The sequence below is a fragment of the Mytilus galloprovincialis genome, chromosome 12 (genome assembly GCF_965363235.1).
Source record: "Mytilus galloprovincialis chromosome 12, xbMytGall1.hap1.1, whole genome shotgun sequence".
NCBI lineage: Eukaryota > Metazoa > Mollusca > Bivalvia > Mytilida > Mytilidae > Mytilus > Mytilus galloprovincialis.
Window position 1 is genome coordinate 6,292,736 of NC_134849.1, and position 25,437 is coordinate 6,318,172.

At 31.0% G+C, this 25,437-nt stretch overlaps 1 protein-coding gene across 5 annotated transcripts in view; it reads right to left on the minus strand.

Moving 5' to 3' along the window:
* LOC143055397 (sodium- and chloride-dependent taurine transporter-like) overlaps nucleotides 1–23,959 on the minus strand; it is a 47,329-nt gene extending 23,370 nt beyond the window's left edge. The window contains exons 1-3 of one of the 5 annotated variants that reach the window (XM_076228531.1): nucleotides 23,941–23,957; nucleotides 12,636–12,763; nucleotides 2,987–3,100 (exon numbers count right to left, since the gene is read on the minus strand). The gene's annotated coding sequence lies outside the window, so the exon portion shown is untranslated. Of the gene's footprint in view, nucleotides 1–2,986; nucleotides 3,101–3,257; nucleotides 3,401–10,562; nucleotides 11,212–12,635; nucleotides 12,764–23,940 lie in introns of those variants that run through there. The other 4 variants (XM_076228530.1, XM_076228529.1, XM_076228532.1 and 1 more) reach the window with 4 other exon arrangements.
* Between the last annotated feature and the right edge of the window lie 1,478 nt (nucleotides 23,960–25,437).

The window sequence follows — 25,437 nt, forward strand, 5'->3', positions numbered from 1 at the left end:
TTTATAACTACTTCTATTGTTTGAATATAATAAATGATAAGTTTTACGTTAGTAAACAAATGAACAACTATCAGAAGTTTTGATTATGTCTGTTTGATTAATCGAAATTTTTTTTACACATTATAGAACGCTTAATGTGAAAATGGATTTTTGATAACTGTATCTTATCGACATTAACCCCACGCCTCTTTTATTCATAATGACATGGCAATTGAACTTATTTAAATTGGATGTATTAAAAATGAGAAGATTTAAAGTATGATAAAAGACATGATAGGTACATTAAGCCTAAATTACTTTTGCGGTAAAACCTGCCTGTTATTTGTCAGATGTACATGACCATTGTACGAAAAGGTGTCCATTTATTTGAAATATAGCGTTTGATCTCTTTCACATTTGTATTTGTATGTATCGCATGAATGTTAATGAAAACAGGTTTTTGCATCATTAAACGAAATGCACGTTGCGTGCATGCATACAACAGCCGGTTTCTGAATGATTAAACAAATTGCACTTGATTTGGATTTGAACGCGTTTCAAACTTAATTTCTGCATTCTAAATTGATGTTGCACATTTTGACATTAACAATGCCAGTTCATATGGCTATTTTGAAATATGTGCAGCTATAATTAGATCGTTTGACATTAGTTGTTAAGAAATGTGTCATTCAAAATCTTTACTAAAAGACTCTATACTTTGGATTCATTTATTTACGTGGGTACCAATTTTCGTGGATTGAGGAACACTTGCATATTCGTGGATATTTACATTCGTGATTTTGGCAAAAATGTATACATGCCTTTAGAATATATGTAATTAGTCGAACATTTAAATTCGTGGGTTACTTGTACCCACGAAATCCAAGAAAGTTAGTATCCAGCTATTATTAATTAATCCCCAATATAAATACTTTTCAATCATGCAAAATATTCCACATGTTTTAGACAGATATTTTACGAATTGCCATGATGATTTAATATTTCAAAATTTTCAAAGACAATTGCAATTTAACAAAAGCAAACAACAGCAACAAAACTCGCACTATAAGGGATTTTTTTCAATATAAGAGAGTTATGTGATTTTCAAAGGAAAGCTTTTTGTTCAATTCATTCTGGAAAAATATTAAAATAGGTATAGATTAATCATTCGTAACTTTTTTCTAATTAGAATTAGTATCAGATAAGCGATGCATTCATATAAGGTGATACATACAGATTATGTTTGTTGCCTTGGTTTGTTAAAGACGATTCCCATCCCTTTTCACGAATACGATCTACGAAATTATACTATTTACCCGGTTTGTAATAACATAAGCAACACGACGGATATCACATGTGGAGCAGGATCTGATTACCCTTCCGAAGCACCTAAGATCACCTCCAGTTTTGGTGAGAATCGTGTTGCTTAGTCATCAGTTTTCTATGTTGTGTCATGTGAACTATTATTTATCTGTTTTCCTTTCTTAGCAATGGAGTTTATTTTCGCACTTATATCTTTCGGCCCGTTTGTCTCATACTCACTTATTTGCAATAATTAGAAGTCGAATGACTACGACAAAAGTACGGTTTTAACACCAGAATATCCGGAGTGTTAACATGTATTGTACTGGTTGTTTTATCAAAAACGTTTTCTATTTAGGGAATTTAAGGACTTGTCATATCTTTAAACTAATTTTCTGTCACTGTTGAACGCAAAAGTTGGAACAAAGGCTTAATGTTGTTAATTTTGTCTTATTGACGATAACCCCAAGTCCTTACTTGATTATTTTTTAAATTAAATCTTACGAATGACAAGATGAAAATATCTTCTAAAGACATTAAAGATATTATGAAAATTGACCCTATATAAACTATATAATACAGTAATACATTCCAATTAAATTAAAATGTAAATGATACAAGGAGGTGTCCATTTAATTAAAATATATCGATTGATCTCTTCCACATTTGCATATATCTGTGTTGCATACAAACACTGGTTTTTAAATGATTAAATTAAATCCCCTTGATTTTTATTTAAACACATTAAAACTTAATAAATACAATTTATGAATACTAAACTCATAGTGCACAGTTTGACATAAATAATACCAGTTCAAAGGTCTATTGTGAAATATATACATTTATTTAAATAAAAAGACTGATCGTTTGACATTTGTGACTTTTAAATCTTTATTTAAAGATAACTCTATATTTAAACTTTTCAAATAGGCCAAGTATTGAACATGTTGTAGTCAAATGTTTTACAAATCGCAATTCAGACTTTATATTTGAAGAGGGTGGTAAAGGGGGGGGGGGGGGTGCTTGCACGAAAAAAACGTGAAATAAGACAAAATTTCACGTTGAACGTGAAATAATTTCTGTAATGAACGTTGCACGAAAAATAAATACTTTTATTTGAACCTTTTGTGACTGAGTCACTGTCTTCTTGTATATATTAACTCTTTGTTTTACTTGATATTCCCGATTTAGTATACACATTTATGATATAATTGGTTTACGGCTTTTAAAAAAGTATTTCTTGACGATCCCTGCCAAGTGTTTGAATTTTATTTGAAAAATACCGAGCACGCAAAATAAGACTTTGAAAATCACGATGCACGTAAATTTAAATAAGCAGAACACGTTGAACGAGGCACCCTTCTTGCACGACTGAACGTCAAATAAAAAAGTAAAAACACGTTGAACGTGAAATAAAAAACGGCGATCACGTTGCACGAAAATAACCCTTTACCACCCTCTTTGGAGACGATAACAAACAAAACTTCTCCAGACAACAACACAACTAGAGATCATCTGTACATCAATTAGTTAAATAATTTTAATTATCTTGTTCTTTAAAATAACAAAAATCATATTTTAATAGGAAAGGCGTCTATGTTAAAAGATTACAACTTAATCAAAATAGGTTTGTTTTTGAAAAATTTTGTTGAGAATGGAAAATGATTTAAAAAAAAATAATTTATCTACGACAATAAACACATACCGATGTACCGTGCTTTGTTCCTATTTGGATTCCTCTATTCTCTCGTATGCGATAGCTTGATTGATCTTTTAATCATCAATTAACGAAAGATAAACTTATGAACACCTCTGTCACCTTAAAAAAGAGAGGATTGACATTAGAGGAACATTGAAACTTATAAGTCGATAATAAACTGACAACGCCTGGAGGGCTAAATAAGAAAATACCAACAGACAAATAACAATACAAATACACAATATTAAAAACTCAAGACTGAGCAACACGTACCTACCAAATTCTGGGGATTATCTCCTGTGCCCTGGAAGGGTAAGCAGATTCTGCTCCATATTTGGCACACATCATGTCTAACTTGAATGAATTTTCAATATCTTGCTCTATGTGGATTTTGAAAATATATGCGGAGTTCTTTCAACAGAGGTCTAATAAAAAGTTCAAATACGTAAATGAGATTATTTGAGACACTTTAGTTATTCCTATTGCATCAAGATAACTCTGGAAAAAGTAAAATCACAAAAATACTGAACTCAGAGGAAAATAAATTCGGACAGTCCATAATCACATGGCAAAATCAAATAACAAAACGCATCAAAAACGAATGGACAAGAACTGTCATATTTCTGACTTGGTACAGGCATTTTCAAATGTAGAAAATGGTGGATTGAACCTGGTAAGTTGTGTGTTTGTCATTGATAAAACAACGGTCGATGTTTCGTTCTCCTCTGAACCGATTCAGCAGTACCATGCATTCAATAAGAGGTTGTTTTACATCATAAAAGAATAAAGTATTGCTAGGTTTTGGATTAATAGATATATTTCGTGACTATCTTATTTTTTTTCTGATCGGATGGTCCCTCGACATTGAAGTTCAATCATGTGAAAATGAAAAACGGGCATGTAACAGACTGTGTATGATGTGTCTGACCTATATCAATGGACTGTGTACAAGATCATAACTCAGTCTGGAAAAACATGTTTCTTTGTTAGATGTCATTGACCGTTACACTGTTCCGGGTCGGAGCCTTATAAAGCTTACTATGGATATTGCTTACTACTGAAGGCCGTAAGGTGACCTATAATTGTTTACATCTATGTTTGGTGGTATATGTTGGATAGATGTTGCATTTTCATACCATGCTTCTGTCTGTTATTAGTATTATTGCAGTCTGATTGGGAATGTATGTCCCCGTGTATAACACGGAATCCAATTTCCATTTCCACGACCAACTTACGTACAAGCAAGTAAAAAAGTTGTCTAAAAATAAATAGCTGGCAACAAAAAGGTTGGTGTAATATGATATATGTTTCCAGTCAAATGCTATTTTGCTTCTTAAAATGAATAAAATTTAACAAATGTACCGAACACTTTGAAAACTAACATTTAAAACTAACCCTTTAGAATTTGGACAATATTTTTCCATATACAGTTTTCCTTGTTATCGTTTCTCTCCTCAAATCGTAAAATCAACGTTAATTGTTTTTTTTTAAACCAACATTATCATTGCTTCCATAGTATGATATTTTTTATATATGGTCACATGATTTAAATTGTTTCCCTCATTTTCTGTGCGATATAAATTGTATATCAGTTTACCTTATTAAATATCAGTCGAAAAGACCTCGAATCTTTTAGCATTGGATCATTGGGCCGTAAATTCAATGAAACCACAATTATCATATTGAAAATAAATAATACATATAATAATATGTTGTGTGAGTGCCAATAACACAACTTCCAATCCAGGTCACAATATGTAAAAGTAGACAAGTATAGATCAAAGTACAATCTTCAATTAAAACTTTTTTTGTTCCATTATGGTTTAAAATGAATAGCTAAATCTGTACAATTTTAATCATTTAAAAGTGTTTTTAACAATTCTAAAGTTTTCTGTTGAAAATCAATTATCAATTATTACGGCTAGTTTAACCCATAAATTTCGTGTTAAATCACAATCTATAGAAATTATTAAAGAAGAAAAATAATGGATTTGAAAGTCTATCCGTAACTGTGTTCTATACATACTTTTGTAAACGGTCATTTACTATACGAAAAATTATTGATATCGGTATATCTTCAACATTTGAGAATAGGGTAACAGAAGTTTATACATACAAAATGTTTACTATGTTACTATAGTACTATGGTACTATATATACTTATCATGGAAGATATTAACATGCAAAGTTGAGAGAATTGTGCAAATGATGATACAAGCATGACAATTAGTACGAAGCATCATTTCTATATACTTTTTACGAAAAAACTGATAGCCATAAAAAAAATCAGAAGATGGCCATCACCTTTTCTAAAATAGCTGTTTTTTTCAGGTTTAAAATACATACTTTTCTTGAAAACGATTTCTTTGGGCTTATTTTATAATTAAATATTATCAGATTTGGTGGCTACCTTCTTTTCATGTGACATATATACTAGAAATGAACATTTGACATGTTAAGGGTTTGCACATGGCAAAAAATGTTACAAAATCAGCACAAAAACAGTTTAACTATTCATTATATACTTAGCGCTTTTGGATTTTTAATGACGTTATGAATTTGTTTAATACCATTTTTGAGGTTATGATACACATGGGTTTAACAATTTCGAGCATGCGCAAACTATTTATAGACATATATATGGGTCCAAACAATACGAAGATCTTTTAAAGCAAATGCAAAACGAAAGAGAATCTGCTTTTTATAACCAGATAAAAAAAGAACAATTCCCTATAAAAAGTGTAAAATGAAAGTGGTAACCGTTTTGTCAAAAACAAAGCTGCAGAACCTGAAAAGTTATTGCGATCTCTTTTATTTTTTTTAATTTCTTGTCGAAGTAGTCAGTTTGATCTAAAGAGTTCTTTTGCAATGAAAACCAAAATGTCTTTATCTCAGAATGTCAATTTAAGCAGTGGTATTAAATCACAGCAATGGGTATACTTGAGACATTATACAGATCCTAATTCTGATGCATTTGTCATTTGTGGAGCAGCATTAATTCATTCCAGTCCACCACGTGGGGCAAAATCTTTGATGATTATGCCTTTTAACCTAAAATCTTGCAACGATAAGTATCCAAGAGTAGACATTGTAATTGATGTTTCTTAAGTGAATGATTTAAAGGATGGGACGAGAAAAAAAGTTACTGGTGCTAGACGGAAAGTTGTTGGTTCTGTAACACGCCAAGGGTTCGGTGTAGTTTTCTCTGTAAAGATGACAACAAAAGGGTCTGTTCAAGTTTCTTGCCGACATAATTGCTTCTTCAGTGATTTATAAAAATGCTTATGTTACTCAAGGTGAATGTATTCTTTGCAATTTCAATACGGATACTTTTCAGCTTTCCCCTTGTAACATTGAAGAAACAGATACACGAATGATTATTCATGATAAGCTTGCTGCTGAAAATGATTGTAAAAAGTAATTTCAAGTAGTACTAACACAGATGTAGTTGTATTAGAAATTGTAGCATTTGCCAGATAAGGTGCGGACAAATTGTGAATAGGTTTTTGAAGGAATGAAGGCTGTCTATGGCTTCCTCTACATGTCATAGCAAATTCGTTTAGTCCTCGTGTAGTTTTTCTTCCTTTCTAGCATCCATTTAATGGACGTGACACTGTGTCTGCATTTCATGGTAAAGTGAAGAGGTCAGCTCGGCATACATGGAAAGTATTCCCAGATGTAACGGACGTTTTTGTCCCGCTTTTGTATTAAAACACAGACACAGACATTGATAACATAGAAGCATTTGTTTGCATCATGTATTGCAGCATCAACATTTGCTGTTAACGAGAGACGATTTAAATCGGTTGCAAGGAAGCAGCGACTTTATGATGCTATTCTGACTAACCGGAGGTTCTCTTCCGGATTACATCAAAAGAGAAGCATATCAAGGTGGATATGTTTGGGCTCATCTGGCTTATACATTCGACAGGTCGATGTTTATTCGAGTTGGATAAAAAAAAAAAAAAATTAAAAACAATGACAGTTGGAAACCAAAATGGATTTCTTTGGCTGCCGTTGCATCCTCGTTTCAGGATTTTTGAAATCTGAGTGCAAGAAATCAAGCTGTGTGGGTAACTGTAAATGCTACTGTTTAGACCTTCCGTGTACATGTTTGTGTATTGGTAACTTTCAGATAATTATAAGATAGGCAACCTGTATATATGCATTTAAACTGAACAAAACATTGATTTCCTTGTTAAGTTGATAGAAATGATAAAATTGACATTTTACACGTTGTTGCCGCTATTTTGGAACCGGAAGTCACTTTTTACTTCATGTATGTATTGTTTTGTCGTACTTTAGGAACTTAAATTGAAATTTTATCAAAACTTACATCGGATTATACCTATAAAACGGCTTTAAAAGGATTTACGAAATGTAGCCAATTGGATATGACGCCATTTCCAAATGAGCAGTGGCTATTTTGAAAAAAAATGTTTTTTTATGGCCAGCAGCTGATTTTATTTAATTAACATTTAGTAACCTAAATACCAAATTTCATGCTTGTATCATGACTTGCACAATCATGTCGATAATATCTCCCACTAATAGTATAAATGTAAGTGATTGCAAACGATATAAACACATTACAAACAATGTCGTATTTTGTTTGTATAAAACAAAAATTGATACGGCTTTTAAATACGTACAAATACAACGAGATTGAAAGAAAATTGAAAATTAAATGGAAGGTAAATTATTTTTAAATAATTGAAAATATGCTAGTAGTTCAAATGAGGTTATAATAGTATTTGCAGCAGATTTTAAATTTGGAAACAAGAATAAACCGGACAAAATGCATTTAAGAGATGCAATTACTGTCATGTTTAACAAATGGTCTAGTAATAAATGGAAATTTATTTAAAAAATTGATGCACCAGATTATTGATATTACAAAAAAATGCACGAAGGTGTATCTCTTTATTACAAGAAACGATATCTTTTCCCGTGGGATTTTCAATCTGCTCTTATAAAATGCAATTTCGGAGTGATAAAGGTTCATGAGAAGTTGAATTTTGTCGAGCACTGTGATCTGGTAGACATTTGTTAACAATACAGTGTAATAGAAGGATCGATTTATTTGCATAAGTAGCGAACATCAACAGCATAAGCAACTTGTAAGTATAGTTGCCCTCATGCAGTGACCATGACATTGAATTAATTAATGTCATTGATATTGAATTCAGGAAGATGATAATATATAAAACAATAAAGTGGCCCCTACAATTGAAGATTCAGTCAGCTTTTAATTGAGATCATCTGTGAACGTTTTACAGTCGAAATCGGTTTTTGAATCGATATGTAAAATGAATAATTTGATGTTAGGAATTTTACAAGAGGGAAAATAATCAGTCAAACAAATATTGAAATGATTAAACAGATTAAACAAATTTTCAAGAAAAGAGTATTTTGACAAGTTTACTTGAAAGAAATAGATGCAAGAGATCGTTTTTATTTACGCAAACCATTATTCATTTTGATTTTCTTGGTAACTTCAATTGCTTGTCTATATCTTAAAAAATCGACAAAGGCATTTTTCATGTCTTTTCGAATATTCAAAAAAAAAATATAACAGTCATTCTTTATAATTCAATTCTTATACCTTTTAAAACAGGAGTTGATCATGAAAAAAGCGTTGATGACGTTACGGTCACATGACAAAATAGACCCCATAAACAAAAAAACTTCAGCAAACCAGAACACGCGTTGCATCCAGAATCAAATTATTGATACATGCATTGTCAATGCACGGAACAGTTGATTAAATACAAAATCAAATAAAGATTCCCTTTTTTCCAATAGTGTAAACGAAATTAAGTCTTTACCATGTTAGCCTTTTTTTAATGTGTATTTTTTTTTTCGATTTTTAACTAGAAAATTTTAAAATTTGTAAAAGACTGGCGCAAGATTCAACAGGGAAATTCGATCTCATATTATCGAAAAATAGCTGGCATAAGGTACATTTCCGCTATCTATTTGTGAATCGGATATTTCATAGCGGTAAACCAACTCGTGCGTAACACGTATAAGGTACAACTTCACCATCTAGAACACATGATTTATAGCTTTTGTGAGCAGGAACCACCTATCAAGGACATCATGATAGGAAACACAATCCTTGAAATCGACAAGGAGATATAAACTCCATTTGCAGGCTTTTCTGGATTGTTCATACACAAAACGGGAAGTTCACATTCGCGCCAGACGCGCGTTTCGTCTACATAAGAATCATCAGTGACACTCATATCAAAATATTTATAAAGCCAAACAAGTACAAAGTTGAAGAGCATTGAGGATCCAAAATTCAAAAAAGTTGTGCCATATACGGCTAAGGTAATCTATGCCTGGCAAGAGAAAATCCTTAGTTTTTCGGTAAATTCAAAGTTTTGTAAACAGGAAATTTATAAAAATGACCACAGTACTGATATTCATGTCAACAGCGAAGTGTTTTTATATAGCAGTTGGACGAAGACTAACTTTGTTCATTTAGAAGTATAGTAATTAATTAACAATAGATTGTGATTTTATAGAGTAATCTCCCTGTAATGTTGTCTAGCAAAAAAGAACTTTAAGGATTTCCATATTTTTTTTAAAAGTTATTTGTGTGTAAATTTGATTGTTGACTCTTTAACTTCCTCTTATACCCGCAAATAAACAAAATCTGAAAGAACGGAGATGGAACAGATATTTCTGTTCATTTCTAACTTTTCAAATCATAAAACATTCATATTCTGAAATCAGAAGGTTATAACAGGCTTAATTTGAAGTTAAATCAATACCAACCTAAGCAAAAACAATAAAATCAAACAGACATATTTTCAAAAAAAAAACTCATTAGAGATCACAAAAATACAATGGAACAATAAAAAAAGGTAAGTTGAATTTCACGTTAGCGTTTGTTTGCGATTTTGCTAACTTAAAAAAAGTAAAATCTTTGCTGTATTCAATATTACCCCTCGAAACCTCATTTAACATATACAAAAGCATTGCAATTAGCAGTAGAATCTTCTAAACGGCTTGAATGTCTATCACGACAAAAGATTATCTACCACCAATGAGAAAATGTTCAATGTACAATATATGTAATTGTCTGGTGCACACATACATTTGCACTTGAATACATATGGATTGCAGTGTATTGATTTCGACAACGTTAGCGATAGGTGTATTGATTTTATTGAATAACAAACACGTTGTATATATACTTTTTAAACCAAAATCATACAGATTTATAACTCTACAAGTATGTGTACCTAACAAAAGTTCAAATAAACGTTAACATTCAAAAGTTACCTCTAATCAGTACTAAAACTAATAAAGAATATAAAATCAATTGTAACAAACAATATAAGCCAAACTCTATTATGTAATTTACAATCCTATCGGATTTACATAGATATAGCAAAGGAATGTTTTGTTTGCTGAATAATCAGTTTTGTTAACCTGATCTGTTTAATACAATAAAGCAAATATATTTCATTGGTATTTAATCATTGTATAAACACACTTCATATATAACCGTGTTTTGATATTTGGTTTAATGAAATAAAAGCGACGGTATTTATTAATTCTGACTCACTTTAAGTATTCTTTCACTGCTGTTTCAGGTTAGAGTGAAAATTGCGCCTATTAAATCTTTTCAACCCGCTTAATTTGTTTGCAGCTATCATGAGTCAGGAATGTGTTGTTCAATAGTTGTCGTTTGTTGATGTAGTTCATAAGTGTTCCTTTCTATTTTTTATTAAGATTATACCATTGGTTGTCGTGTTTGAACTTTTTTGCACTAACAAATGCTCATATAGATATAGGAAGATGTGGTATGAGTGCCAATAAGACAACTCTTCATCCAAATAACAATTTGTAAACGTAAACCATTATAGGTTAAGGTACATTCAACACGGAGCCGCTCAGCCTTTGCTCACACCGAACAACACGCTATAAAGGGTCCAAAAATTACTAGTGTAAAACCATTCAAACGGAAAAACCAACGGTCTAATCTACATAAAAAAACGAGAAACGAGAAAAACATATAATTACATAAATAAACGACAACTACTTTACATCAGATTCCTGACTTAGGACAGGTGCAAACATTTGCAGCGGGGTGAAACGTTTTAATGGTACCGAAAATGGTTGCCTTTTTAGCTGCCTGTTCTGTGTGAACCAATGGTCCGTGTTTAATACGGTACTTTGACCTATAATTCTTTACTTTTGATACACTAGAAAGCCTTGGAACAAATAAAGTTTAAAATCATATACACCTTTTACAAGCTGAATTTTATCTATACGGTGATATATGTCTCTAACGAAATACAATACACGCATTATAAAAGACAAAAAGAACATACATAATCATATTTGTTATTAAATTGGTATTTGTTATTAAATTGGTAATACGCTTGATATGTAATCATTAACTCTCCGTCAAAGTGTTAGGGTTAAGAAGATGTTTTTTAATATTATGTGTGCGATTGTTGGACATAGAATCAACGCGAGTATGTTGATCTAGGGAATACATATTTGAATGGAATTAACTTCCTTATGACAGCCTCGATAAATGCTTAATAGATAAAATTAGTACATATTTTTACAGACACTACACACAAATAAAAATGTTGAACCATGTCAATTAGTCATAATTACTGTATCAGTTCAAATATGATAGGATCGAGTTAGCCTATAAACCTGTAAATGACGTGAGACATCGGAGTATAGTAAAAGAGTACATCTAGAAATGGAAATGATATTAAACAAAAGAATTGGTTCCCTTTTTTCCCACAAGCCATATAAAACATTATCATCATGAAGTTAAACTTAATTTCTGTAATACCAGGACCGGTGACGCACGAATTACAACATATCTTGTTTTTCAATAATGAAAAATAAAAACATCTTCCAAAATAATCGTATTTTACTTTAAAATATTTTTCCCTCTAACTTTGCAGGCAATTTCGTTTTCTATAACCCCAATTTCAGATAGTTCCAGCATATCTTTGAGATAAAAGAGCTACACAAAATAAAAGGTTTCTTTAATATCTTCATATTTTGCCTTATATTAACACAGATGGACGATGTCAAAATAGAGTGTTTATCAAACATTATGTTTTCATTTCACAGTCGCAAACTTCTCTCTTTTAGCAGTAACAGGAGGGCTCGATGGCCTAGTCTCTGTAGGTACTACTGTAATCACTAGACAGTAAACACTGAGGTTGTGAGTTTGAAAAACGCGGGTGCACTTGACTCGAATCTTAATTGACTTGGATTTTCGGTTTTCCTATCAAAGGTCAGTGGTTTTCTCTGGGCACTCAGTACTCCTCCACCAACTTATCCAAAAGCTTAAAAGACGCTTTAAAACGAAACGCAATTTTTTAATTTTAAATAGCAGTAACACCACCCCAACGCCTACTGAGGACCCAGACCACCGTAGAAGCACGACCAATGCAGTTTTTTTATCGTGATTTATTATTTTATAAATATATTTATAAACTGCTTTATCAAGTTTTTGACATAAATATTGTAATGATCACATCGTATATGAATGCTCCTAAAGGACGTCTTTTTTGCTATTTACATGAACAATGTATATCATATTTTATGTTTATAAAGATTCACTATGTCAGCAGGTACTTATAGGACAATAGTATTTACTCACCAAACTTCTGAAGGACTCCTTTTAGACTGAAAATATAAATCCCTCAGGTTAATAACGATTTACACATGTTCTTTTTCAATCACACCAAGAAGCATGTGTCAAACAATTCTTTCAACTGGAATATGTAACTGAAATCAACAATTGAATGAAATAAAAGGCTTTGAAAATGATTTATTTCACAATACAAGTACGTAATACTTAGACATATACATTACATACATACTTCATACACATGATTTCATGTGATATATTTATTACATAATCATTAACAAGGGATTCAATTTTTCTCGTTTGCTTTCTTTTCTTCGTTTAATCTGAATCTGAATTAATGCACAAACCCCTATATCTATACTCGCATATGCATGTTTATTTTGTAATACAAATAAACGTTGCATGCTGCGTTTTATTTTTGATAACGCGTTACATCAACATGTACCAGATAGTAACGTCCCTTGGCCATTTATGGTATTTTGTAATAGTGGAGATATTATAAATGTATAAAAGAAGGACGAAAGATACCAAAGGGACAGTCAAACGCATAAATCCAAAACAGACTGACAACGCCATGGCTAAAAATGAAAAAGACAAACAAACAACAGCACACACGACACAACATAGAAAACTAAAGAATAAACATCACAAATCCCACCAAAAAACTAGGGGTGATCTCAGGTGCTCCGGAAGGGTAAGCAGATTGTTTGCAGTGTATATTAAGCTGTGGTTAAACAATACAAATATTTAACGAAAAATATTTGTAAACCTAAATTATCATATAAAAGAACACATTATATTTTCAAACATTCATTCAACAAAACCTTGAATTTTTCGAAGTACTTAACTAAAGATTGTTAACCTTAGAAAAAGATCAGCTTTACCATATTTTACCAAACCTCTCGGAATTTTAGATGGGCAACACTCTTCAACCTGGTACTTTTATGGAGGTTTTCATATAGTTGTTTCGAGCGTCACTGATGAATTCAAACATTTAACCCTGAAATCAATGATTCGTTTATTTTTACTTGTTTTGTACACATACGAAAAGCACATTTTGTTTGCAAAATTTTTAAATGAATGGCAGGGTCAATAAATCGTAATGAGTTTACGACAATCCTACTATATTTTGTTTGCCTTTATTTAAAACAAGTTTTTGTTAAAACTTTACCATTTATATAAAGTACTATGTGATTGGTTAAATCTAATGAATTATTTTAAAGGTATAAACAAAAAAAATACCAAAATCTATTTCGCAGTTGAAAATTAACAACCAAGTTATTAACATTATAATGCTTTTTGAACATCTACAAAAAAGTTAATAATGTGTATGTTAGTTTGAATAAACTTTGAAACCGGATCCATTTTTTCAAAATGAAACTTTTTTTACTCTGTATTCAATTTTGTATAGAAAAAATAAATCTCATCACCCAGGAAGATGACAGAGCTATACATAGTTCGATGTTTTAACGTTGTAACCATATTTTAAACATCAAGGTTGCAAATGAAATAAAAGTATTTTTTTCCCGAACCTTGAATGTACATCATTAAATTTTTATATATCATGCATGAAAAACGATATGAGATAAGCAAATTAATACAATGAATAAAGACAAAAAAATACAAGTATCATTTCTGACACATTTCAAGTATTCAAGTATTCAATGAGATATAAGTCTCGTGATGTTTAGGCAATCATGACTCGTGTTATTGTTCCGCTTTACAATGTTGTGTAAACAGGAAAAGGGTTTTATAAATAATTATTGTATAATCATGTTATAAGACCCAAGATATTCACACGATCTTACAATTATGTTTGCGTAATTTTCGATGTCATCTGCTCAGGTCAGATGAGTTGTTTGTTGTTATCTTTGATAAACTATTTATCGTTTATAGTATGTTTAAGTATCAGCTCTTAAAAGCTATATGCACTAGTATTTAATTTAATAGAAAAAAAAAACAGACAATGTCAATTCGGAACGAATTTAAAATCTACGAAAGCGATTGCAAGTAGAAAACTTGTACAGCGCTTGTTCAGTAATAGTTATCACATGAGGACGCGGTGTGTCAGTGTAAGATCACCCGGATGGCTGAAGGCCAGAGGGCGATCTTATACTGACACATTAAATCCGAATGGGATAACTATTCTGCATCACAGCTGTTTGAGTTATATGAAAAACCATTTGCCATTGATAGAATGTAGTTTAGAACGCTACACAACCATTATAATATACTTAATATATTACTATAAAATAAATACCATTTATAACGCCCGAACACGATGTTTAAATATGAAACGATGTCAACTCGTCCCACTGGTAAATCGGTCCAACACCAAATCGCCAGTTTCTAAAACAATCGCCCCATTCTTGTTTACCAACTCGCCTCATTTATGAAAAGGTTTGAAATCCCATTGAGTAAAGGTCTGCCAACTCGCCCCACTTTTGAAAAATATAAAATCCACGATGAATTAAGTCGTGACGCCTTAGCCCAATTATCAAAGACAGTTTTCATTTATATAGTTCTAGGGTAGGGCGCTAATTAACAATGTGGGGCGAGTTGGTGAAAAAGTGGGGCGATTTGACAGTGGTGCCAGCTATCTTGTTTCCTTTATGTAAGTTAAATATGTAACCATACTGAGAATTTGTATTCAGTCGTCCTGGTGTAAAGGTTTGTGGAGTTTTTGCTAAATGTATTGAGTTCGAATCCCATCATAGACACTGTTTTATTTTTCAACACAAATTTTGAAAGTTAGTCTTTTCCGTATACATATTTCTAAGTTTTATTATGAATTTAACATTCCCGCCAAAATGTTACAGAAAAATGGAAAGCATGCAGAACAAGGAAACTCTATCTGGGCTGATTTTGTAGGGGTGATCACCCCTGGTAGAATAAAGGAGCTGGGATGTCAAATTTCTTATCCATCTGCACGACTAAAAACTCCTAACATTTATTGTTAATCTGTTAATTTGTTCATGTTCTTGTTTTCAACATGCTTGAATAATTCGTTAAGAAAACAAAAATCAATCGAACAATCTAAATCTGTTTCAGCGAATATTTATATTTTTATCTTACATTTGAAACATCATTTACAGAAACAAATCGGTTATATGATGTAGAAAAGTTTTAGTTCTGCTTGAAGTCAATGTGAGCTCTGTGAGTATCCCTGTAATCTCCAGCCATTCAAATATCAGACAAATACAACAGCACATGTTCTGATCGAATCATTAAAAGGTTCTGCTATGTATTGACTAGTTAAACTAATAGAAACCATGACCTATTGTTTCATCTCGCCAAGTTGTTAATCACCTGTTATATTATCGAATCTCAGAGTGCATATTATTACTTGTGCAAAGAAGGAAATGAAAATAATGACATTCTGTTTTATTTCATCTTAAATAATACTCTGGGTGCTTTATAAGTGGAAGGTTTGGTCAGCCAAAAAAAAAAAAACAGGTTCGATCCAGCATTTTTCCTTATGATTGTTTGTCCATTGATTTTGTTGTTTCATCTTATAATTGACGTTTTTCCCTCAGTTTTGGTTTGCGACCCAGATCTGTTTCCGTTAAATCAATGTATGACTAGCACAGCGGTATACTACTATTGCCTTTATTTCTCAAATTATATTGTGTTTTGTAACCTTTCAAATCAGTTGATAGTTAAACATGTTAAGGTAGATCATAAGTAAATCTTTTTTGAGACAGAATTTTCTTATACTTGGCCAGAATGAAGATTTTAATATGCTCTTTTCAAAAATATAATAAAAAGTAGGGGTCACCGTGCTATTTTTCAAGCTATCAGTCGTTGATAATTGCCTAAATTTGGTTAGATTGTTAATGGAAAAACACAATTGTGTGCATAAAAAATAATCTATGAGATAGAATTTTGAAATAAATTGTGAAAAGATAGGTTTTGTAATATGTTTTAAGAAAATAAAAAGAAAAAATGGTGTCACCGAACTTGTTTTCTTGCTACAAGTAAAAAGAAAAAAATTCCCTATCTGTCCAGTATAATTTTTTTACTAAAAGAGTTATCTTCCCTTAAATGGCTCATTTGAAAAAAAATGATTCAAAAAGCAAAATAAAATAATATTTGATTAATTATTTTGAATTATACAATAAATTGCCAAGTTTTCTTTATATTATCAAACAGTCTAACCATCAAATTGCAAATCTGTCTCCAAATTTGCAGATTTAGGCAAATAACTAGACCGATTTTTTACTGTGATTGTTCAATCCAAGATGGCGGTATACCATGAATCTACCTTAAACGTTATGCATTTTCATTACCAAAAACTTTATTTCTACACAATCATATTCAACAGAAATTTTTTTATTCAGCCAAATGATATTTTGGAATGCATGATTGCAAATGCATTGACTGTAACTAATTTAAAGCCTTCTTCTGTAATAAAGGTACATAATTAATGCTAGATATATTTACTTTACGGTTTAGGCACCATAAATAAACTCATCTAAAATGTAGATACCCAGATTAAAACTATGTATTTGCGTCAGATGCACGTTTCGTCTCAAAAAAACATCAGTGACGCTCAAATACCAAATCTAAAAAAGGCCCAAAAAATGTATAAAGTTGAAGAGCATTGAGGACCAGCTATTCCTAAAAGTTTTGTCAATAAATTAAACTAATTCAGTAGACTGTAATTTGATGTTACATATTTGTTTTTCGTTTATTTGGTTGTATATAAATAAGGCTGCTTTTTTATCATCTGAATTGGTTTACATTTGTCATTTAGGGATCCTTTTTCGCTATCTATGCGGTATGATCTTTGCTCATTATTGAAGGCAGTATATAGTTGGTAATTTCTATGTCATTTGCTCTCTTGAGAAGAGTCGTCTCATTAGCAATCGTGTCACATCTTCTTATTTACCAAATACAGAATCTTTAACTTTAATGAATAAATTACCTGAAAGACACTTTTTAACTTTTTTTTTAACATGTTCAAAAAAGAAGCTGTAAGACAGAGTATATACAGTATTTCAAATTAAATACAAAGTAAATACTACATTGGAACAACCAGCTAAATTCAACTGATAAAACGTCCACCCTAATTTACTACTATATCTACTTATGATCATGATATGTATTCCCAAACAAACCTTAGATTTTTTATAAAACCATTAGAACATTTGAAATGTAGATTCATCTATTAATAACAACATATCGATTAACAATCTATTTTTAGTAACAAGATGAATACCAGAATTTGCTAGCACGTATGATAAATACACACAAATACTTGCACTATCTTTTTAGAATATATTAACCGTTAACGCGCCATTTACTATAGCTGAATTTATCAGGCACTTTGAAGACAAAATGTCAAATAAAGACCAGTTGTCTTTATAATTACGTATTATCATCAACAACGAGATGAAATGATGAAATCTGTTATGTTCTCCTTCACTAAACCAAAGTAGTCAGAGTAATTCAACAATAAAGTTATCGACAGGTTGTTTAAATTGAACCACTCGCGCCCCTTTTGGTGTCGTAACAAAGAACCTATTTTATATGTAGATGAAGTGAAATAAAATTGAGAATGGAAATGGGGAATGTCAAAGAGACAACAACCCGCCCAAATAAAAAACAACAGCAGAGGGTCACCAACAGGTCTTCAATGTAGCGAGAAATTCCCGCACCCGGAGGCGTCCTTCAGCTGGCCCCTAAACAAATATATACTAGTCCAGTGATAATGAACGCCATACTAATTTCCAAATTGTACACAAGAAACTAAAATTAAAATAATACAAGACTAACAAAGGCCAAATATTCACATCTTTTCTATTTATGTGTACTTATTTCGTTCTTTTTCGGAATTTTACCCCTGTCTATCTTTCTTTTTATCTCTACACATGGACTTTTTATCTCTACACATGGACTTTTTATCTCTACACATGGACTTTTTATCTCTACACATTGACTTTTTATCTCTACACATGGACTTTTTATCTCTACACATGGACTTTTTATCTCTACACATGGACTTTTTATCTCTACACATGGACTTTTTCATTAACTTTTATTAATATCTATTACCTATTAACTAAAATGGTGTCATCATGCATACCCGGTTATTGATTACAAGTACATTGTTAATTTTTAAATAACATGCAAACAAAATCTAATAAATGATTCATAAAAATACCCAAATTCCACTGGACAAAATGAAGTTAACCAATCATGTATCGTGTGTTCATTTAAAAGTATGCACATATTTAGTCGTTGAATATATGCATGATATTATAAGATCAATGCTTTACCAATCTATGTTGTTAAAAAGAGTAAGTCAAAAATTTCATAGGGAACACATCATCTCTTTGAAAGAAATTTTTATAATTGATTTATTGACTGTAATTACAATTTATTAATTGATGCCAGATCTATTTTAAAACATTTAAGAATTTGCATTTAACTAAACGTATAACACATTTTTTCTGGATAAACAATGGTAATGTTTCATAATAAGTAGTCTTTACTTGCTACTTAACAAAATAGAATACCTCCTAACTAAAATAACATAATTGCAAATCGTTTTCTCATATTACTTACTACCAGATGTATGAAATTAAAGCGATTTATCACTGAAGTATATAGCATTGCTTTAACTATATAGATTGGTGACAATCATATGTAGGTGTATCAAATAGATATGTACCAGAGACTTGAATGATACAACTATGATCCCGTTGATATCATAATATTATAAAAATCTACTTATTATAAATATCAAAATACGAGGATAAAATATAGTTGCGAATGGAAAAGCTATGTACCAGCGTTCAAATCGCGACAATGCGCGACGAAATAAGCAATTCCAGGTAATCACACGGCCTTCAGCCTTCAACAATAAGGAAAACCCCTTTCGTTTTTCCGTAAAACTAAGTCGACATACACAATAGAAATACAGGAAAAATGAAAACTATACGTCTGAGCTATAACTCTTTGATTGATGATACAACATATTTGGACATGAACCAACGAATACCAACTAATTACAGTCTGACCATGCACATGCTATTATAGAATAATTCATTACAAGGTACATTTACTAGAAATGATCATGACTTTAAAAGGGAAGAACCGTTTCAAAATTATGAAATTGTATGATTAATATAAACAACTGATTACATATTTCTTGGCCCATTCAGGATTTTCCTTATCAAAGGCATCCGACCGTTTGTATTTTACAACAACGTAATGTTATATGATGGATTTCAATGGCGAAGATTAACTATAGCACACGTATACATACATTGTTCTAGAGGAAACTGCTCTATTCTATTTAACCTACATTCATATTGCTTTTCAAATTATTGTATTCGCAACATCTTTTCCGTATGCTAAGGTATTAACCTTGACAATTTATCAACCCCAATGCATTAATACGATGGAAAATCCATAATTAACGAAAATGTAAACAAATGTGAAAAGATTATAGTATTAATCAATTTTGAAAGAATACAACTTATTCTCCAAAGCTTTTTACATTTGTTCTGATGAACTTTTAATCAATAAATGAATACACATGGGTTATAAATCCGTTTTATCCATTTTTATTTTTCATGTGCTCAGTGATTTTTTATCACCAAGTACCGATCTATCAAATTCGACAAAAAGACACGAAAAGTAGATATTTTTTCGACAAACACTCACAGAAAATTTTATCTTTGAACATTATGCGTGTGGATTTGTAAACACATGCGCAGATGATCTAGTTAATTCTCTATGCATGTATCGGTTATATATATTTTTAAATTACAATAAGCAGAAATCTGATTCATATATCTCTATAGACTTACCGAATAAGTTGTCGTATCTGATGAGCACGTTTTGATAATATCGGTAATTGATAAAACAAACTTACAAGATCAGTATATTTTTTACATCTTTAAAGAGAGCTATCATTTATTTCAATGTTTAGTTTAACACAGATGTGTTTAGTTTTATGAATTTAAAGTCGAACAGGACGTGACCAGTCACCCAAAATATGTTACGATTACCTATTTGAATTGATATAGCCCAAATAAACAAAATAAAAATGTTAAGTGTAAAAAGTGATTTTTTTATCAACAAAAATAGTAAAAGTTCAATTGTTTTGATCATAAAAAGCATATCTTAACACATTTAACAGATATTGAATAAGTTGTCAATTTCACAAAAAAAAACATCCCCAGGGGGTATCTAGAAGACAAAAACATCATGTCAAAGGAGTTAAGAGATTTGGGAAAAAATAACGAATTCTTAGAGTCTCGCTTCTAACATATACGTATTTAACTTGATTTTCTTCCTTTTTAATTTTAGCGCCATCATACATGGAATACTTGTTAGAAAAGTTTGCTTTTATCAGCTTTTCTATGGAGTTTGAGTCAAATGGTATGCTTTTGTTACCTATTATGACATCGGACTCGAACTTCTTTTATCTGAGGTTTACTGTTTGTATTGTTGTGTGTTTGTTTTTTTCCAAATTGGTTAGAGGTATAGGGGAGGGTTGAGATCTCAAGAAACATGTTTAACCCCTCTGAATTTTTTAGCGTGTCCCAGGTCAGAGGCTGACCTTTGTTAGTCTTATGTGATTTTAATTCTATTTTCTAGTTAGTATGAAGTTCATTATCACTGAACTAGTATACATTTTTATTTATGGGTCAGGTGAAGCGGGTGTAGGAGTTTCTCGCTGAATTGAAGACCAATTGGTAGTCTTCGGGTGTTTTTTGCTCTTTGGTCGGGTTGTTGTCTCTTTGGCACATTCCCCATTTCCATTCTCAATTTTATTTCAACATACAAATCCTTACCAAACGAAGTTTCTGTCTTCAACCCAAATATCTTTTCAAAATCATTCTAAATTTCATAACGTATCCCGGTCGACCAACTTTATTACTTATATATTGAAATAATTATTTTTTAAATTATACAACTTGACTATAAGCATGAACTAATCTTTCACTCCTTAATAGGACGTTCAGACATTTGAAAAATGATTCAACAATAATTTTTTCAACTCCTTGAACTCTCGCAGTTTAAGGGTCCAAACCAGGATCTACATCTTAAAATGTTTTCCCATATGATCACATTGCTTCACACGTAAGCTTTTAAATATATAAATATTTGACTGTCAAATAATTTTGATTTCATTGTTCGTGATAAACGCTCGTTGGACTCACCCACATTATAAAGGGTTATATCCATTTTATGAACATTTTTGTTTACTTTGACCATAATAGTTAAGTCTTACAAGGTCGAACATTTTGTATTCTAAATTGTGTCAATACATTCCAATTTGTAAACTATGTGCAAGATACAGAAGATACAGAGTGTTCCCTATCGTTTACATATGATAATTAGATGGATGCATGACCTGGATTTAATGATATACATGTTTATACTAGTAATTTGTTTATTACATTTTCTTTAACACCCTTAAACCGTCCGTGATCTGAGACAGAATTGAAATAATATGTTGATGCAAAGCTTATAACATATATTTAAAGGATTGGTAAATTACATTGCGCAAGTAACTTTCTAAAGAAACATCCGTTTAAAAACTTGAAAGAATTTACTTTTTTCATGCATTATCTGGTACTGTCTTAAACCTATAGTTTAAATGAAGCTGCATTTTTTGTCTTCAGTATATATTAAATGAAATCTAGTACTAACCATCTGAGATACTCTCACTTTTTTTGAATATGAAAAAATGCTTACATTTGCTTACTATGTCAGTCGTTAATCATATTTTTCGTTTTTTGATTCGTAATTGATTTGGAAAACATTTTTGAAGTGGATGAGTCTTTTTATAAATGTTTACCGAAATCGTTAAATAAAAACTCCGATTCTTAAAAAAATCTGCATGTTTATGAAATAAATTGATTCAATTGTAAAAAAAAACACCATTATGTACGGTTAAATAATATTTATAAAATTTAGCCATTTCAATGACATTTCATTTTCTCACGCGTCATAAGTATATATAAGTTATAAAATAAAGTTTAAAATAAAACTCGCAAACGCTGCAAAAATTATAATCATACATTTAAACCTTCCTACACAAACATCGTAAAGTTCAAAGTCCATTCTTAAAACATATCTCAATACAAAAGTGTACAGTGATTGGCATATCTGTCCTTATCGGTATTTTATTGTTGAAGAAACTATATATTAAATAGGCTTGGTTTGTGAAATATATTCATTGATAGTTTATACGACATCAATGTAACTTTGTTACGATTGTAAAGATAACTGAATTAAATTTTCTATAGTTTACAATAGTTACGGTGTGACAGTAACCTTATTTGACTTATCGTTATTGATTTTCAGACCTATAAGCTGATCCTTTGCCAAGTACAAACATACTGATCTGTAATGAAAATTCAATATGGAAAGTTTTTTTATCAAATGGCAAAATCAAGAGCTCAAACAGATCAAACGAACGAAATAAAATGTTATTATTCCTTACGTGGTAAATGTATTTCTTATGTAGAAAAGTGTGGGTTACTCCTGATTTGATAGCTTACCTAACCTATAACTTGTTTAAAAAACGCGTTGAGTTCCATTAGATTGACAGCTTTGTTCAGTTAAAAACGTCAGATAATGGGGTATAACAGTCAACATGGTATTATAATCTGAATCACTATAAGTGCACCATACACGTATAGGATACAAGGTAAACTACATTCAATTTACGTAGATTGGAGACGAATAATTAAACAACAAAGGTTCAATACACCTCATGTCTATTTGAAAATCTGTTCCAATAGATTTGAACATCTGTCTAACTTGAATTTTTGACGTCATACAGTAATTAATTTTCCATTGTGGTGTCAGATATTTTCTATTATTACGTCAGAATTTCAACTAAACTTTTGTGATGTCCAGTAAAGGCGGACACATAGCGATAAGGTGAATCAAATGTAGTACACTTAATATATAATTCGTTGCTTTCATTCTATTGGTTTATTTATTAACTTATTGTTAGATTTAAAAGGAGCCTTTAAAAATAATTTGTTACCTATTATGTCTGTTTGGGTTTTTTTTTCACACATCGTTGTCAATATAATAGAATTTGGTGCGACTGTCATACAAGTTAGAAGTTATGCTAGTTATGAAACAAGGCTTAATCTTCAATTTTCAACATCAGAAATTGCCTGTTCCAAGTCATGAATTTTACAGTTGTTATCCATACGTTTGTTTGAGCTTTTGATATTGCCAATTGATAAGGGACTCTCCCCTTTGAATTTTCCTTGAAGTTTGATATTTTTATTATTTTACTTTTGAAAATATTGCATACAAATGAAGCACTTACCTCGTAAAAACTTTACTTGTTTTTATTGTTTGGTGGAATTATAATTAATGTCATTGTTCATTATACATCCGTTTTGAAATTTATATCCAAATTGTTAACTTTTTCATCCGGCAAATTATTTAGCAATATGGTGGTGTTTGGGTTTTTTAACTTTTAAGTTGCATTAAATATCGCCATTCAGAATTATCGATCCGCAGTGGTAAAGATAGTAGCTAAATTAAATGACAGTCAATATATATAGAACGATTAGATCGTAAATTTAAATACTAAATGTTCCAATTCAATATAATGATAAAGCTCAGATACTTACAAACAAATAATAGCATTTAAGCGGCAATCTAAGGTAGGGCCTTTGTTTCGACAACTTCAAAAGATTGTGTTTCTAAAAAGCAATGATTCCTGTTTAGGGTTAATTGAGTCCTAAAATTCAAACCAAATACCATTATTGATTGAAGTGACTACCATAAAGCTGTCGACTATATCTCATTAATCATGTTGATGAACGAAGACGGGGATATTTTGTATTTAACTACTGATAACAGCTATTTTTAATATTGTAGATGGATGGTTATAGCAAGACTATGAGGTCAATGATAATAAAAAAGAACACACAACCAACACACTGAACACTATAGTTTTATGTTAAAATTATTCTTCCTAATAAAACAGGCATTACGCCATGAATGGATTTTTAGTCCCATTGTGAAATAAATATTGAAAACAATATGCGCCTTGAAATGAATATTTGGTTGGGGTATTTGATTATTGTTTCAGCATCCCTGATTTTCTCAGAATAAAGCTCCACCTGATTCATCTTGACAAATAAATTGCGTCCTAATTAAATAGGCGTTTAAAAGTCAGAATTTAAAAATAGAGACTTACCGTATTGAATTTTTTCAAATTTTAAATATTTTGTGATTTTATCCTTTTAAATTGAAAACAACCCGACCATAAAACAGACAACAGCAGAAGGTCACCAACAGGTCTAAACTCTTTTCGGTCATTTTTTGTAACAACAACTTAAAGACCAGGTCAATTGATTCTACTTTATATAATAAATGGATTTGAATTTTTCCTAGCTTGCACTAGTGTTTGCTTCTGAGATTTCGTATATATCCAAGTTGTCAGAATTCCAATAGGAATTAATTGTGCACCTCTAACCTCGGACCTGTTTCTGTATTGATACAAATTACAGTGTATGACAAAATACATCAAAGTCCCATCGACACAACATCCGATACAAACATTTTGATACCACTTTTATATAATTTGATGGTATATTGGCTCTCAATAATGATGTTTTTTTAATCATTTTTTTTTGTGATCAATTGATTTTTCACTAACATAGTATATTTGAGTATCTCAAACTTAAGTGTTGTTTCTTTTTTTTTTTAATTCATACATAAGATCCAGGATAATACGAATTGCACGTTAAAGCTAAATAAGAACATTTGTGTCTAAAAAAAAAATATAAATAAATATGTTAAATGTGGGGTT